Source organism: Meleagris gallopavo, chromosome 1, assembly GCF_905368555.1.
Source record: "Meleagris gallopavo chromosome 1, MGAL_WU_HG_1.1, whole genome shotgun sequence".
In the NCBI taxonomy this organism is placed as follows: Eukaryota; Metazoa; Chordata; class Aves; order Galliformes; family Phasianidae; genus Meleagris; species Meleagris gallopavo.
This window is the reverse complement of record NC_139404.1, coordinates 173938898-173957007: the sequence shown is the minus strand read 5'-3', so window position 1 is coordinate 173957007 and position 18110 is coordinate 173938898. Positions and strand designations below refer to the sequence as shown.

Genomic DNA, 18110 nt, shown 5'->3' with positions numbered 1-18110 from the left:
TCAGATAAAAACTCCCTTGTGCTGAGCTGAGCATTGCCACATGCTGCAGAACACACTGGAGTTAATGCATGCTTAAAGGATACAGATATTCTGGGTGGGCTGCAGGTACATGTTCCTGGTTCTGCAGTAGCTCGCTTACTCTCTTTACATCCCCAGCTTTTGAAAGCTGCTTAATAAACACACACTTCTCTATTTTCACTCTAACAAGGCAGCAAAAAATAAAAGCAACCCCAGAAATTCTGTTGGGTGATAAGAATGGCCACTGCTAGCAGAGCCCTGCACAGAATGTAATAGCCAAAGAGCCACAGTTTTGTTTGATTCCAAGAGTCTGCCTCTGTTCTGTGAATTAAAACAATTCTTTTGAAGATGCATGCCGTCATTAAATTGCTTGGTCTGATTTAAAGAATCCAGGCAAGGAACTGATTTTGCTCTCTGAAAAGCGAGGCTGGCTGAATTTATTAAAATGGTAATCATAAAGCCAGCCTGTAGGTCCCTGTGGTGAGGCACAATTAAAGTTAAAACTTCCCAGTGCGGTAAGTTTTTTAAATGCCTGGTTTTACATCTTGACTGTAGGGAGAGGAGTTTCCACTGTACATCTAAGACATTGTTCAACAGCCTTTGCAAGTTGCTGGGTTCAGCTGTGAAGATTTTAAAAGCTGCTTTTGTTGGCAGCCTAGGACACATCCGTGACCTTATTAAAGTGGAAGTGAAAGCTCTCCCTTTTTTTTTTTTTTTTTTTGCAACAGTAAATCTACTAATTTTACAGTCAGTTGAACAGCAATAGATTAATTTGTTTAAAGTCTGCATTCACAAAGAAAACGTGAACTTCGCTGCCTTGAATACCCGAAACTACAGTGCGATATTTAAAGGGTAGAAACTATTACAACTTGCCCTAGAATGGTCCAAGCAGTTCCCTGTCACCTGCTTCTCAGCACAGGTGCTGACCTCCCCGTCTATTCTATCCCTCCTGACAGCCTAGCAGCGAGGCTGCCTCTTTGTGTGCAACAGAGAGCGCTTTTCCAAGCGCTGGGCCAGTTTTCTTCAGCAACCACAGGAAGCAGAATAAAGAAGAGGTTAAGGGCCAGCGCTAGGGTCAGAATGGGTTAAATTTAGTTAACATCAGAGGTTATAGCTTTTAACAAGAGCATGAAGGAAACTTATTCGAAGATGCAATTTGTTTCTTCTTTGTCAACCATTATTTTTTTTTACTCTATTGATAGTGACAGCTTAACAAAGTTTTTATATGCCAGGGTTTTCATCCTTTAGAGGATAAAGAACCGTGATGCGAAAAAGAGATGCAGGTGGAAGACTTTATTAAGCCTCCATGATTTTCAAATTGAGGGTTGAAAGTAGGCTCCCTGCGTGGCTAAGTCAAAAATAATTTGTAAATGTTGAAAAAATGCATGTTATGGACAGAGGAGCTGTTTGCTTTGTTTTGGTTTGGTTTGGTTTTTTTTTTACCTTCAGAGTTTCTTGCCAATAGGAATGCTTTATGGAACACATTACAATCAGACTGATTTTGTATGTATTTTTTCCCAAGGTAATCTTTTTTTTTTTTTCAATCTCACTCTAATGATGATCAAAGTGAAATGCCCCTTACAACAGCCTTGATAATCAAGATTTTTTAGTGAAGAGCACATCATGCTAGTTCTTTGGTTGGTTGTTTTTTTTTCCCAATTCAGTAAAGGACAGTAAGCTACAGGATGCACTTGGTGGGTAGCTCTGTTGGAAAGCTTTAATTCAGCTTCTTGGAATGCAAAGGGGAGGAAAGTTTGAATCTTTCTGAAAACTACTTAGGAATAATAAAAACAAAGAATACATTCAGGAGGATTTTCCTCGTGTTTCTGCACAGTAGCTTATCTTCTGCCAATCAATCTTCAAAATTAATTCGTAAGGTAACTATGGTTTACTATTGTTTTATCCTGGTACAAAGTAAAGAACTGAGATCTGAAAACAGTTTAATTAACTCTGACAAGAATTCATAAGTACAAACTATGCACTTTTCTTCCTTCCTTCCTTCCTTCCTTCCTTCCTTCCTTCCTTTCCTTCCTTTCCTTCCTTCCTTCCTTTCCTTCCTTCCTTCCTTCCTTCCTTCCTTCCTTCCTTCCTTCCTTCCTTCCTTCCTTCCTTCCTTCCTTCCTTCCTTCCTTCCTTCCTTCCTTCTTCTTCTTTCTTTCTTTCTTTCTTTCTTTCTTTCTTTCTTTCTTTCTTTCTTTCTTTCTTTTCTTTCTTTCTTCTTCTTTCTTTCTTTCTTTCTTTTTCTTTCTTTCTTTCTTTCTTTCTTTCTTTCTTTTTTAATATGTTTTTCTAAAGGAAAAAAATAAGCTTATGGGATCATTGTGCCTGCCTATCTATCAGTCTGACTACAGGTTTGCTCAGTACAGCTTTCACTTCTTAGACACTTCTGCCCAGTTTGGTGAAGAGATGGTGGCCCCCCAAAGCTCCAGTATGCTCATAATACTGCAAATACACATCTCTAAAGAAAGAAATTGTGATAATTGGTATTTAAACAAAGAGCCTCAAATTAATGTCTTGTCCTGGCAAGAGATTTCATCATGCTGACCAGGCAGTATGTGTATGGGTTGCTCTGTTATCCCACAAAACTTCATTGAATGGTTGTGGTTGGAGGGCACAAATTCAGATTTGCTCTGGGTTCTTGGCTGTATGCTGAAGGCTGACTGCTCTCCAGCAGGGTAGGTTTGTCCTCTGAAATGCATGTAATCACTTTGACAGTTCTGGGGTTATTCTTTCTGAAATCAGTGTGAACTTTGTCAGTGTAGACTAAATTCTGGAGAAAGTATATTTGGCTCACTAAGTCTATTCACTCTGGCATGACACCTCTTGGTGGCTTTTGGTCCCTCAGCAGGAGTTTAGAGACACATGGTATTGACCTGTGAATAGATACTTGACCAGAAAGTATCCTTTTCCCTATTACTTTCATTTACTTTCCTTTACTTTCTGGTCAAGGAATAGGGAAAAAACCAAGCAACTAAAGAAGAAAATTATGGCTCTCAGAACCCAGACAAAGTGCCCTGGAAATACATGACTAGAACTCTCACTTACTGTTCTGCCCACAAGCTGCAGCCAAAACTCAGCTGTGAGTAGAGTAAGAACATCTTTTTGAAAAATGTAAAATTGCCATTTGTTTTCTTCTGGGCTGCTCTTATGCGCTTTAAAGCTATAATTTCAAAAATAATTTCAAAAGTTGCACAAAGGCAGCAGGCATCAAATGGCACGGGCTGAGGGGAAGCTTGGGGAGAAGAACCACAAAGTAAGTTATGTGAATGGAAACTGCAGACCCCCCAGAGCAAGGTTATTTGTTCATTACAATTCACCGAGCGTGGCTTTTTTCAAATGGAGGAACAGCAGGGAAGAAGAGTTAGCATGACCCAAAGAGCCCTGATCCATACAGCCTAATTTTCACCGACATCCTTTGCCTCATGTTTGAGTAGGCTGGGTGATTTTTGGCTTGGGAGGGAGGAGATATGAGTTACGGTTGCAGTTCTGCTACTGTGCCCTGTGAGCTCAGATAAATCATTTCACCTCTGTGCTGCTCTCATCTTTTTACCCACTTAGACACTTTACCCATTTTGTTGCAGCATCTTTCCCTAATTCTATGTTTGGGCCATGCCTACTGCCGGGGAGCTGTGCTCTTGGGTGCTGCTATAGTCTTAATGAACAGTAAAGAAATACTCCGCCAGGGCTCTCCTGTTATCTCAGAGCTGGCAGACTTAATAAAATAAAATACTTCAAAAGATTGAGAGATCTTGCCTACTGATCTATTACTTGCTTTTTGTGTAGCATCTTTAACATGGGAAAGTACCAATTATGATAGGAAATAATTATTTATGCTTTTTTCAATTATTGATAACTTTTTTTTCTTCTTGAAATCTTGGTGGTAGCTTCAGTTCTTCACTGTGTGTGATTTTTTGTTGAACTGATTTATAAGACAACATACCTCTTTATATCTCAAAAATTTTGGTATTTTTTCCTTAACTCTGCCCTTTTGTGTAGATGCAGTTCATGTGTCCAGAATTAGGAATGAAACTTCCTCCTGAAATAATTTTCAGTATGCATGAAATCTACTCCGTCGTATCTCCATAATGTTGAGGATTACTGGCTCTGTTCATTGTCTCTGCAAAATTGTGTATGTTCTCTAAGGTCAGCCGCCAGTGTAGATGTTCCTCTACCAGGACAAACAATCATAGAATCATAGAATCACAGAGTCACAGAACCATAGAATGGCTTGGGTTGGAAGTGACCTCAAGGATCACCAAGCTCCAAACCCCTGCCGCAAGCAGGGCAGCCAATCTTTGTAGTTAATACTAAACCAGGCTGCCCAGCGTCCCATCCAACCTGGCCTTTAACATCTTCAGGGCTGGGGCATCCACAACCTCTCTGGGCAGCCTGTTCCAGCACCTCATCACTCTCATTGTAAAGAACTTTCCTCTGATATCCAACCTAAATCTTCCATCACTGGGGGTCTGGGGCCCCCAGTACAAGAAAAACAGGGAGCTGTTGGAGAGGGTACAGAGGAGAGCCACAAAGATGATCAGGGGATTGGAGCACCTCCCCTACGAAGACAGGCTGAAGGAGCTGGGCTTGTTCAGCCTGGAGAAGAGAAGGCTGTGGGGTGACCTCATTGCAGCTTTCCAGTACCTAAAGGGAGCCTACAAACAGGAGAGGAGTCAACTCTTTACTAAGATGTATTTTAAAAAATAATAAAAAATTACTATTCCCTAGCAAAAAATAGCTTGACATGGTTCATCAACAAAGCATTCATACCATTGCATACCTTTCCTTGAAGGTCCTTCCCTTCCAACTGGAATTCGGACTGGACTCTTTCAGGAGATATACATATGAAAAACTCATCATCCAGAGTTTTTTTCATTTCACCTATTCCTACAATTCTCTCTTTTGTCTTTATATCAGATTTATTCTCAAAGAGCATAGACAAGAAACCTCTCACAGCTAGGATAAATTTCAGCATCCCGTGTAAAATGTCTGTTCCCAGAGTTTGTTCTTTGTTGACTTCCAGACCCCACAGTGTGCTATTAACATTTTGTTGTTTAATTCCCACCTGTCCTTCTTTTGTATGGTTATAGAAACAAGTTTTTAACTCCAGGAGGAACTACTGTCTGAGAGAATTTACTACCTTGTGATAAAAGTGTAGAATCACAGCTTAATGCACGCTGGGACCTCAGGGGGTCATCTATTCCAGTGCCATATCCAGAATTTTGCATTAGGACCTCAACTTGATGGGAAAATACTAATATTTATTTCTTTATTTATCTATCTATGTGAATAACCTCAGGAATCAGCAGGACTTGAAATATTTTCAGATTCTGCTCTTTCACATTCTAATGCAGGATGGGGCCTTTGCATATATCTTTTCTTAGAAGCAATTACAGTTCTACAAGCTCAGTGCATTTGAAATTCAAACAACCATTCTATTTTTGAGTGTCAGTTTGAGGATTATTTGTTAGTAATTTTTAAACAGCTTAATTGTGTTGAGACATCTTTACATTCTGAGTAGTTTTTATATGTATTTGGATTCATATCACTGGTATTTACATGGCATCAGACCATGAATTATTTACATAAATTAAACACAGATGCTAGAGCTAGAAGAAATGAATCATAGTTGTTTCTATAAAGAGCAGCAGGAGGTAATGATTTTGAGGGAAAATTCAGAAACCAGCTCTGCATGAACACATAGAATTCTACTCAGAAATGAATTGAATTATTCCTGTATTCACTATGATCTGGTAACTCACAAGCATATATAGTATTGGAGAGACCAAAGAGAGTTTATTCATACTGTAACGTCTCAGATGCATTCATTCTATATAATTCTGTCAAACAAAAAAGTGTTCTGTGAAATGTTCTAATGAGAATTTCTCTAAATATTACTGAACATAACATGAACTTAAAAAATCCTAATTTACTAACCTGCTGCTTTTGAGCCTGATCCTACCAAGGAAGGGAAGCTTCTCATTTGTCTATTTATTTACAAAGAAATGGAGCAACAGAAGTGGAATACTGTTTGTAACATCCCAATCTCATACTTATTCATCTGAACCAGTATGTTTCAGCATGCTATTGAAAAAGATAAGTCACTGCCAGCTGTTTTGTGTCTGTGCAAAAACAAAATGGAAAAATTGCAGTATTTTTTATTAAAAGGCCAAAAAATGGGAGAAAAATAAAAGTAGGTCCAAACTTAGGCCAGCTGGTGCTTTGTTTATTGGTTATTTTTTTCTAGTAGCTCATCTTGCTTTTGTAAACTTTGAGAAGGAATGTTGTGTTGTAACAGTATCATTTACTTTTACAGTTACTTGTGTGGGTAACGAGAAGCAACTATACTTTGTTAGCATGCAGTATAATTAAGTGACACTCTAAAAGGTAAGTGTCTTCTTCTACTTATGTCTAAAAACAGCCATAAGTCAAGCAAAGTGATTTTTATAGAGTAAATACAAATGTCTAATAAGTATATATATTTCCTTCCATTATTTTTATACTGCTATTAGCCATAGACTCTTTAGAACATTTTCATTTTAATGATGACACCAAGTTGAGTGGCACAGTTGACATGCCAGAGGGAAGGGATGCTATTCAGAGGGATCTGGACAGGCTTGAGAGGTGGACCCCATGCCAACATCATGAAGTTCAACAAGACCAAGTGCAAGGTTCTGCTCCTGGGTCAGGGCAATCTCAAGTACAGATACAGGTTGAGTAGAGAATGCCTTGAGAACAGCCCTGAGGAGAGGGATTTGGGGATGTTGGTTGATGGAAGACTCAACATGACCCAGCAGTGTGCACATGCAGCCCAGAAGGCCAACTGTATCCTGAGTCGCATCAAGAGAAACATGACCAGCAGGTCAAGGAGGTGATTCTGCACCTCTATTCTGCTCTCATGAGACCCCATCTGAGTACTGTGTCCAGTTCTGGAGCCCCCAGCACAAGAAGGATGTGGAGCTGTTGGAGTGGGCCCAGAGGAGGGCCACTAAGGTGATCAGAGGGCTGGAACACCTATGGGGACAGGCTGAGAGAGCTGGGGCTCTGCAATCTGGAGAAGAGAAGGCTCCAGAGGGACCTTACAGCGGCCTTCCAGTACCTGAAGGGGGCCTACAGAAAGCCAGGGAGGGACTTTTTTTAAGGGCATGTAGCAACAGGATGAGGAAAAATAGCCTTAAACTGGAAAAAGGTAGATTTAGCCCAGATATTAGAAGAAATTCTTTACGGTGAGAATGGTGAGACACTGAAACCCGTGAAGTTGTGGATGCCCCCTCTCTGAGAGCATTCAAGGCCAGGCTGGATGGGGCTTTGAGCAGCCTGGTCTAGAGAGAGGTGTCCCTGCCTATAGCAGGGGGGTTGGAATTAGGTGATCTTAAAGGTCCCTTCCAACCCAAACCATTCTATGATTCTCTGGTAATGGAGTTTTCTGAAAACTGTTGCATTACATTGAAGCCAAAGACTTTGTAGTGGGCCCAAGTTTTCACTGCATCCATTTCACATCACTCTGGAACTTGATCTTCCACATTCCCATTCAGTCCTCCCCCACTATTTATCAACTTACTACAGGATAGAGGGAAAAACGTCCAAATATTCCAAATTTGGATATTTTCAATGAAATTCAGTTACCAGCTTTTCATTGGCAGTTGAGACATTTTTGCACAGTGAACAAAGCTACTGATGTTTTCCTTGGCTTTTTAAAATGAGTTTGTCAAATTACCTATGTGCCTATATGGAAGTGCCCCAAGGTGCTTTGTATCTTCATTACCCTCTCCAGGCTGGGTTTTCTGGTCACACTGCATTTCACAAAGTGCACAAATGACTGATTTTGATAAGCTGTGCCTCAGCAGGTGAGCTGAGCCCAGAAGAGGATCCCAATGAGTGTTCAGGCTGCACGTCCTGCTTGAAGCAGGCTTTGTATGCAACTCACTGAGGCAAGACAGGCAGAGTATCCCCACAGGCGGAAGACATCCTTTCAGCAACAGTGAAAAGCTGTTCAGTTTTAAACGGAGTTTTTCTGCAGAGCTGTTTAAGTGGAGAAAAAATGGACAAGCTCTAAGTAATAAGCACTCCCCAAGTTTGCCAAGAAAAAGGGCAGAACAATACAATTTATTTACCATATACGCCCTTACCTTTCTTGCAACTTATGTGAGTTGGAGATGCCTCCTTTCCACTGAGCAAGTCCTCAGCAGTGTTAGTTCAGTCACTAAAATTGCATGTCATTTGCATAATCACTGCCATCCCAGTGACTACTTGATAACTCCACGGGCAAAGGTAGTTCTGTTGAATGCGTAAAAAAGGAATTACAGGAGCTGCTTTTCCTCCTCTCTTGGCTCCTGTTGATATGGAAAGGTCTTGTTATCTGGGGCAGGCGCATAGGGATGTGCACTTGGACAAAGGGCTATGGGCCATCTTCATTATATGCAAATTTGCGGGAGCATTAATCTGCTATGCATTAACATAATATCAATCGATGCATCATGGTAATTCTCATCTGATCTAAAACATCCCTCGTGTAAGCAAAACCGTTTAGCCACATAGAGAAATGATGAGCTAATTCATTCTGGATCTAACCATATCAAAATCAGCAAACATGAATCAGAGCTGAATGTGACATGATTATATTTGTAGAAACCACTGCCTTACAGGCAGTTTATTCATTTAAATAACCAAATTAAACACGATAGTCCTAAATGCATCTTACTTAACTTGATCATTTAAATAAGCAACCATCTGCTGCGAATGGCACAACTGAACCTTTTCTTTAAATATTTCTTCCTTTCCGTCTTAAAACCAGAACTACTTTACATCCTCAGACTATTTCATGTTATGTCTGTGCCGGAGTACCTTTGTAAAGGAATTGGGGACAGAAGTTAATAGAAATTATAATACAAATACAAGCTGAACTCAATGTCTCTAATAGTTGGTACTAATCAGCTAAAGGGAGTGCATTAGCATTCCTATTTATACAATCATTTTAGCCACAGCGGAATCCATTTGTTACTAGAGGAATACAGCTGAACTCTATTGGGATTAAGGGGCAAGGAAGGATATGATCAAAAAGCGGGGAGAAAACCTTAGCAAGCTGAAAAAATCTCATTCATTATTTGAGGTCAGGGTCCTAATTTTATTAAAAGTATTTTTGCCTTATTGAGTAAGGAACAATTTTTACTATTCTTCATTAAATAGAGAATGCCTTTGGGGTTACGCAGCATTACTTAAGGTCTGGTTCTGAAGGCGTGTGTGTAGAGCTGCTCTATGCACGGGGACCATCCTCCTGCTGAATCTGAAGGGATAAAAGGCCGGGGAAAAGTTATGTATGCAGCAGAGTGCTGAAGAATTGGGACTGCAGATGTGCTCATTGTTGAGTATCTCTTGTAGTATTGCTTGGAGCTTTAGATAATTATAGTTACAAAACATGTACTACAGTAAAATTAGTAAGAGCAAATCATGTCTAATTGGAGTGGGATGGTTTTCACAATGACCTAACATAGACTCTCTCTCACAAAACATGCCCTGTGCTGTGTAATATCCAGAGAAAGAAGACCCCTCATTTTGAGACTGACGTAATATGTGCATGAGTAGAATGACCAGAAGTTGATTCTCCTCTCTTGAGGATTCAAGCCTATGGAAAAAACAAACTAGTTTTGAATTGAAAAATTTTGGAAAGATCACCACGTGACAATTCTGACAACTAAGTCTTTAATGCATTCCCAGTGTCTACGTGTGTTAGCAAGGTGACTCAGTGAGGAGAACGGCATGGAGCTGCGTCAGGGGAGGGCAGCTGGGGGTGAGGGAAAGCGTCTGCACCAGAGGGCGGTGGGCATGGAACAGCCTGCCCTGGGCTGTGGGCACGGCCCCGAGCTGCTGGAGCTCAAGGAGCGTTTGGACAGCGCTCTCAGATATAGGGATTGGATTTGCGTGGTCCTATTTGGAGCCAGGGATTGGATTCAATGGTCCTTGTGAGGCCCTTCCAACTCAGAATATTCTGTGGTTCTGTGTTTCTAACTTTCATCAGCTTCAGAAGATATCCATCCTCTTTTGAATATATTTCTCCTACAGCAATCAAGGATCAAATATAGAAGGAAAATAACATGACAAGTCTATCTTGGTCCAAAGTTATCCTGACTGTTTCAATTTTATCTCAGTGCAAAAGGAAGAATGGAATATCTTTTATTATGCTAAAATAACCTTCCTTCCTCCCTAGCCTGCACATACGCACACCACTAGGGCTGCTAGTTGTAGTAATTAGCTCAGTGTGCTAATGAGAGTTTCCAGGGAAAATGCTGGCAGGATTAATTAATGGGTGAATTTCACTTTAATAAATGTATAGGCAATTTTCTAAATGCAGATGGCACAGTCCATCCTGAGAGGGGCTCAGTCTAGAGCTACTTAATACAGTAAGTGTCTGGGGAAAGTGGTTAATTTGTAATATGCTTCATGATACAGATTAGAAGAGGAATAATGCTTATGTTTGCTTCCCGATACATTATTCATTTCTCAACAACTTGACAATGCGGTGTTCTTTTCTGTTTGCTGCTCCCAGTTCTGTCCATTGAGTCATGAGGCAGGAACAAACATGAGGTGTCATTAGAGTGGCTTCAGCCATTCTTGTCCTGTGAAGTGTTTCAGGCCACAGGTTTGTTGTGTGTTGTAACAGAGAATGACAACAATAGGACCCTCGCTTTGTTGGTGACAAAGGCTAACGAGCATAGAATCATAGAATATCCCACACTGGAAGGGACCCACAAGGGTCACCAAGTCCAACCCTGGTTCCACACAGCATCACCCAAAAATCAAACCTGTGTCTGAGAGCATTGTCCAGACATTCCCTAAACTCCAGCAGCTCAGGGCTGTGCCCACTGTCCTGGGCAGCCTGTTCTATGCCCACCACCCTCTGAGGAAGAACCTTTTCCTGATATCTGTGATTGAGAGCTATGAGCTTTTTTGAAAGGATGGACAAGGGAACTACAAACCAGTGAGCCTCGTATCTGTGCCTGGGAAGATCATGGAACAGATCCTCCTGGAAGAGGTGTTAAGGCACATGAGGAATGAAGAGGTGATCCGAGACAGCCAGCATGGCTTCACCAAGGGAATATAGTCCTGGAGCAGTCTGGTGGCGTTCTGTGATGAAATGACGGCATCAGTGGACAAAGGAAAGGCAACTGATGTCATCTGCCTGGTCTTATGCGAGGCCTTTGAAATGGTTCCCCACCACATCCTGATCTCTAAATTGGAGAAATATGGATTTGAAGGCTGGACTATTTGGTGGATAAAGAATTGGTTGGATGATCATAGCCACAGAGTTGTTGTCAACAACTCTGTGTTCAGGTGGAGGCTGGTCACGAGCAGTGTCCTTCAGAAGTCTGTCTTTAGGACTGGTGCTTTTCAACATCTTCATCAATAACATAGAAGTGTGACTGAGTGTACCCTCAGAAGCTTGCTGATGACACTAAGCTGAATGGTGCAGCTGAGACAGTAGAAGGAAGGGATGCCAAGCAGAGGTACCTGAACATACTCAAAAAGTTGGCACACGAGAACATTAATGAAGTTTAACATGTACAAGGGTAAGGTGTTCTTCCACTTGGGTCGAGGCAATCCCAGATATGAGTATGGGTCTGGAAGAAGAAAGAACTCAATGAGAGTAGCCCTGTGGAGAAGGTCTTGGGAGTCCTGATGGCTTAAAAGTTGAATATCAGCCAGCAGTATGTTCTTGCAGCTCAGAAGGCCAACTTTATCCTGGGCTGCATCAAAAAAGGGGTGGTCTGCAGAGAGAAGGAGGGGATTGTGAGGCCCCATCTGGAGCACTGTGTCCAAGCCTGGAAGGTCCAGAGGAGGGCCACTAAGATGATCAGAGGGCTGGAGCACCTCTCCTATGAAGAAAGGCTGAGGGAGCTGGACTTGTTTAGCTTGGAGAATAGAAGGCTCTGGGGAAACCACATCAAAGCCTTCCAGTACTTGCAAGACCTTATGAGCAGGAGGGATACCAATATTTAACACAGTCTGATAATGGTAATACAGTGGAGAATGGTTTTAAACTAAAAGGGAAAAATTAGGCACTGGCTGCCAGAGAAGTTGTGGGTGCCCCATCCCTGAAGGTGCTCAAGGCTGGATGGGGCCCTGGGCAGTCTGATTTGGTGGGTGATGTCCCTGCCCGTGGCAGGGGGTTGGAACGCGGAGGGCTGTAAGGTCTCTTCCAGCCTAAGCCATTCTATTATTCTATGATATCTCACCTGACCCTCTCCTGACACACACTACAATGTTGGGTTACGCATGTCCCTCCCGGAAGCTCAAGCCAGCTGCCAGCACCAGGTACTGATTGTGTGGGAACCGTCAGCTCCAGCCAGGACCTGAAGGCAGAGAACAGGGCTTGACAGCTGTAACAGGTGATGGCCCATGAGTGGGGCTTGGGACAGCCCTGGGAGACACTGGCACCTGGCAGTGATTGGTGCTTAGAGAAACACCTGCTATGAACAGAGCAGGTAGGGCCATTCTTTCTTGGTCCTTGTGCTGTAGGAATTGCTGTGTTTATGTACATGTTTGCATTTGTACATCCATTCCTGTTTGTATACTTCTGCTTAAATGCAAATTTCCACTGTTTCCATTGGAAACATTTCTGTATTTCCAGTGCAACCTGAAACTGGATGTTGCATTGACATTTTTATTTTTATCCTGACTTTTTATGCAATCGGTATTTAATCTCTGTTACAACTCATCTGTGCCTTTACATCTCATATTTTCTGATCATGTTTTCTACGGTTTAAGTAAACAAGTTCTCTTTTTATTTCTTTTAAAACTCATGCCCACTGAATTATTCTCTGAGAAACAGAAGATAAGCATTCTTTTTTGTTATTTTCTAAATGCTATTCATAATTTAACTGATCGCTGTCTTATCCCCCCTCAGTCATTCTTTCTGCAAACTTCATTGTCCTCATTTTGGCAGTCACTTCACCCAACGTGTCATTCCATTACTGTCCTTCCCAGTCATTACTTTTCTCATTGTTTGTGAGTTCTAGCCCATGCTTTTAAGACCAGAGACCAGAGCTGTGTAGAGGATTCAGGGTTTGAGTACATCTACACCATGGCATAATGATGTTTTCTGTTTCGCTCTCTGTTTTTTTCCTAATAACTCCTGACATTCTATTTACCTTCTTGACCACCACGGAATAATGAGCTGGCGTTTCAGAGAGCTATTCAAAGATCTCTTCCCTAGTGATAATAGCTAATTTAGAGCCCATCGCTGAGCATGCACAGTTAAGATTGCTTTCCCCATGCACATTACTTAGCATTTACCAATGCTGAATTTCATCTTCCATTTCATTCTCAAAGACACTCTGCAGTCTAAAATCCTTCTGCAGCCCTTCAGAGCCAGTTGTCATTGTTACTCCCTGACAATTTTGCAACTTCAGCGAACTTTTTTCCCTTCACCATTCACCCCTTGTCCAAATCACTTACAAAAATGTTGGCCAGCACAGTTCCCTGGTGGTTATCTCCATCACTGTGAAAAAATGCCTCAACTTTCCCATCCTTCCTTTTGTGTCTTTTAACTACTCTGGATTAGTTATTAATCCTCAAAGGAGGATTTTTTATGACTGCTCCATTTCTTCCGTTTCGAGGGCCCTGAGCAAGGGATTTTTGGAAAACTGAAGAAGCGGTGGCACAAAGATCCTTGTCTATGGAAGGAAAGGTGCTTTCGAGATCCTATTCACCTCATTGTAAGCATACCAAAACCTGCAGAGATGCAAGCAAAGGCGAGCAAGATGAAATATGTGAGGCAACCCTTTGGGTTAAAAGCACTCATGGAGCAGGGGTGTTGTCTGGCAAGGGCTGGGGAACCCCAGTCCTTGGAGTGCTTCAGCCCCTGTTGGAGAAACCCAATCCAACTGCTTGTGGTTTGAGCAGAGCTTTGGATTAAATGAACTCATGCTTCAGAGGTCGCTTATGATACCAGTTTTTCTACATTCCTATGTTTACAAGCATATACGAGGGATGTATACATTAGTACAGGGTGTTAGAGACTTGCCAGAGTCTAAACATAACTTTTGACTTTTGAACGGGGTCTGGTTTTGGTTTTCAGCAAACAAGAAATGGAAAGTTGTGCCTGCGTTCAGTGGGAACAATTGGATGGGTGGCAAACATGTTTGGTCATAGTACCGCTTTTGTATCTATTCCAGCAGTTCTCATTCCAATAAAATCTTTTACACTGTAAATCATGCTTGGTGCAAAGTTCCAGACCTCCACCCACAGCTGCTGCAGCCTTGGATATTTCACTTCTTGAGTTCTGCTGTAAATGTCCCTACCAAGCTCCACTCCAGTTGGTGTAACCTTCTGTAATGGTCCCTGTCTGCAATCCAAAACCATGATTTTAAGCAGCACCTGAGTACAAAATCATTTCATGTCCCTCATTTTGGGTAGCAAATTATCTTTGTCCCAGACAAGCCTGGTATTAATAGTCATTTATGATCACAAATTATTGCAATTAGAGAAGGTTCACTATTAATGGGCTGTAAAAGAGGTGAATCTCTGTTTAATTCAAGCTGCCATTTCATGATTTAGTCATGACCTGCATGTGTCCTTCTGGCCAGTGGAAAGTGTGAGCCTGGAGCTGCGCTGCCTGGAGAACTCAGTGTTCTCCCAGGAGGAGCAGGGCTGGGGGGGACACTGCTCATCCTGGTGCACCTGGCAGGAGGATTTCTCATCTGGCGGGTGATTGATTTCTCATCTGAAGGGCACAGCAATGTGAGCAGACAGGGCACAGATCTCTGGCTGTCCATGCTCCCTTGGTGCAAAGCCCCAAACCATGCTGTGCTCACCCCATCCTGCTGTCTGTCCAAGGTCCTGGGAGATGGAAATAGAGTTATGTTCTTCCTCAAATAACCAAAGCTATCTCGTTTAGAATCTCATTTGCAGCTTTTCTTTTTTCTTTTTTTTTTAGTTTGTAGAGCTTAATTTACTTGAAGGCAAAGGACCACCACGTCACAAAAGGGTTTGAATGCCATTGTTATCTCCTTGGCCTTCATTGCAGAGGAAAGCAGTGCACTGCTTACTGCACACTGGTACCAAAAAAAACCCAAGTCCTTGAAAAAGCTCAACAGAAGTGGCACTAATGAAGCTTAGAAGTGGGAGTAGGACAGTGTTGTGGTTTTGTTGTGCTGTTCCCTGGTTCACACAGACACCTGGATCAGTGGGTCCCCATCCCACACAGCCTCAGGAGCTGTGTTCCCCCTCTTCCAGCTCGTGCAATGTTATGGTGCTCACTGAAATACATAGGAACCGTATCTGTGCAGCAAATTGCTACTGAAAATCTGATCTGGTCTAAAAATAGATACTTTGCAGGTGCTTTAGAGGTGAAACCAAGTGCCATGTCCCAGTTGTAGTGTGGCTGCTCCGAAGTCAGAACATGTTACAGCACTGGGCAGGTGAAGGAGCATGCTGCAGGAGTGAGGGGATGCGTTCTGCTGCACACCCAGCTGCATTTGGAGGCAGCTCTCCATCAGTCACTTCTCTCTCTCCTTGTCTTGCCCTTCCTTTCCCACCCACCATGCTGCCACCTGTGCTGTGCTGGCATCACAGCTTTGTGCTACGAGGAGCCAGAGAGCTGCAACAGCTGAAAAATGACTTTGCACAGAGGTGGGTGATCTTTCCCCTGAGCTCAGCAGTCCTGGTCACCATATGTTGCACAAATGAGGGCTGGCAGAAGGGAGCAGAAGCAAACGCTGGTGGTGGGACTGGGAGGAAATGCAGACTGACAGTCTGATTATTGGCAATGGAGAAATGCACACAGTATAAATATATCTGGAATGTTTATAGTGTGAGAGCTGGGATCTGTGTTGTCCCTGTTCACTGTGCCCTACCAGACTCCTCCTCCAAACAGCAGGGCCATAGAAGCATTTGAATTGGAAGGAACCCTTAAAGGCCATCTAGTCCAAACCCCTGCTCCATCAGGTGCTCAGAGCCGTGTCCATGACTTTGAGTGCCTCTAGGAATGGGGCACCCACCTCTTTCTGGGCAACCTGTGCCAGCACCTTACCACCCTTATTGTACAAAAAAAAAAAAAAAAAAAAAAAAAAAAAGAGCACATCCTGCCCTGCACTCACTGGGTAATGCCCCACATGCAGGTGGGCGGCCATGAGCACTGAATGCTCAGGCTCAGACATCACAGAGGCATCCTAATGCGTTTGCATTAACACTTTTCCCTTGGCTCTTCAGCTAAGAGCCATTTCTGTGATGCACAGGACAGAGCCAGCGTTGCTTAGCAGCTCTCTGTGTCAGCGGTCTGTGTGTATCTGTGCATTTGTACCTTTCCTCTCCTCACTCTGGACCAAATGAAGGCGATGCTTCTGTTTTCCCTGTGAGCCAAGGCATGCATGGCACATCACCATGCTGGTCATGTGCCTGATGCTGGTGCCCCACGCCTGCCTCCGAGCCTTGGTGAGGTGATCATCCTCTTTTATCTTGTCCCAGAGATTTCTGGATCAAATAATTGCCCATTTCAATGTGGTTTGTTGGGAGCAGGGTGTAAATCACAGTGTTTGTAAGCATTCTGCCCATACCTCTCAAGCCAGGAGCACCTGGCAGTCTCCATTGGTGTGGGGGTTTGGGACCTGGCTCACTGGACATGGCTTGGGAGCAGAGGGGACAGATAGATCTCATGGGAAAGGGGGACAGGACTGATGCCCACACAGCCCACAGCAGGAAGAAGTGAAAACAGCCGCAGATCCCTGTAACAAATCTGCAGTGTTCTAGGCAGACTGTCCTCTCGAGATATCATTCCATCCATTTAAAATGGGCTGCCCAGGGAGGAGGTGGAATCACCGTCCCTGGAGGTGTTTAAGGAATGTGGAGATGTGGCACTGAGGGATGTGATTAGTGGGCATGGTGGGGATGGGCTGGCAGTTGGACTGGATGATCTTAGAGGTCTTTGTCCCTCCAGTCTTCCTGGGCTGATGAGTATGCTCAGGCCCTTGAGCCAAGGACACTGCTGGAAACAGATGCAGCTCCTGCTACATTCAGTGCAAAATCAAAATGTGTAAGCAAAAGCTGGATTTCACCTGGAGTCTCTTTATCCTGTAATAAATTACTAAGCGGATTTGATATTCTGTCATGAATGTCTAATTAAAAAGCAAACCTCTGCTTCATAAAATCTCTGATAGTACTAATAAAATGTCATAAATGCAACGAATGTTGTGATAATGCTTTTGGAGACTAATTGCCTTTCATCATCATTAACACAGAACTGATCGGCAGCCACTTGTGCTAGCACTGTGCTGTGGTGGCTGGGATGGGGCTGGCCAGGGGAGGAGGTGGGATGTGGGATGTGAGATGTGGAATGAGGGATGCAGGATGTAGGATGAGGAATGTGGGATGCTCATATTTGATGCTTATTATTGCTTGTCCTGGGGAGATGGGAGCCCAAAAGGATGAGCTATGCCCAGTACCAGAGTAGGCAGGTAGGGTTAGACACCATCTCCAGGTTCTGGCATTGATCCCCATCAGGACCCCATAACAGCCTCTCCAGTTGATGCCCCAGTATGGGGGTCTGAAGAGGTGTGGAAATGATGTATGAGCACACAAATTACGCCATTTTGTGGCTGGCACTGGATGAAAGCTTGGCAGCCGAAGATGCACTCAGTGCCATCTGGAGAAAGTGAATGGGAACCCGGGGATGGAAGTAAGCACCCATTTCTCCTCCTGCCCTCCTTGGGAAATGGCCAAGGGACAGCTTCTGACATGGTGTCCTCTCAGCACTGCAGTGTGCCTTTGCTGATACTGAGTCACATAGCATGGAGGAGGGCTGGGCAGGATGCCACTGTCCTCGGGGTAGATGTTTCATAGAATCATAAAATGGCTTGGGTTGAAAAGGACATCAAAGATCATCTAGTTCCAATCCCCCTGCTATGTGCAGGGTCACCAATCACCAGACCAGGCTGCCCAGAGCCACATCCAGCCTGGCCTTGAATGCCTCCAGGGATGGGGCATCCACAGCCTCCTTGGGCAACCTGTTCCAATGCGTCACCACCCTCTGACTGAAAAAATTCCTCCTAATATCTAACCTAAACCTCCTCTATCTCAGTTTAAAACCATTCCCCCTTGTCCTA

General features: G+C 43.2%; 1 long non-coding RNA gene across 1 annotated transcript in view; it reads left to right on the top strand.

Moving 5' to 3' along the window:
- The window catches only part of LOC104917540 (uncharacterized), a 20024-nt gene extending 1914 nt beyond the window's left edge, over positions 1-18110 (top strand). Inside the window, exons 2-3 of the long non-coding RNA XR_014881089.1 lie at positions 6332-6402; positions 13629-18110. This is a non-coding gene — a long non-coding RNA (uncharacterized LOC104917540). The remainder of the gene's footprint in view (positions 1-6331; positions 6403-13628) is intronic.